We start from the raw sequence: 335 nt of genomic DNA, 5'->3' as shown, positions 1-335 counted from the left end.
CCCCCTCCCCTTTCAACAAGTTGTGTGTGAGACTTCAGCACAGCAGCAGCAGCAAGCAGGCGCACAGACGGCCCTCGCGCTCACTTTTTACGTACATGTGTGTGATAGAATTTAGTCTATATCATGTCCAGCAGGTTTAGGGAAGTCGTTTATGGGGTCACACTCTTACCCCACACACACACACACACACTTACACAACGCACTGGCAAGGTACTCTTTGTTTGTATGTAGACGTCATATGTTAATGAACCTATGCATATTCATGTAACAGCAATAAAAGATCAGTGTTACGGGGGAGCAGACGAGAGCGACTGGGGTCAAGCGAAGGAACGGCG

The sequence above is a fragment of the Pundamilia nyererei genome, unplaced genomic scaffold (assembly GCF_000239375.1).
Source record: "Pundamilia nyererei isolate P.nyererei 1_Seehausen unplaced genomic scaffold, PunNye1.0 scaffold01506, whole genome shotgun sequence".
NCBI lineage: Eukaryota > Metazoa > Chordata > Actinopteri > Cichliformes > Cichlidae > Pundamilia > Pundamilia nyererei.
The sequence above is the reverse complement of the archived record's forward strand: the minus strand, read 5'-3'. Positions refer to the sequence as shown.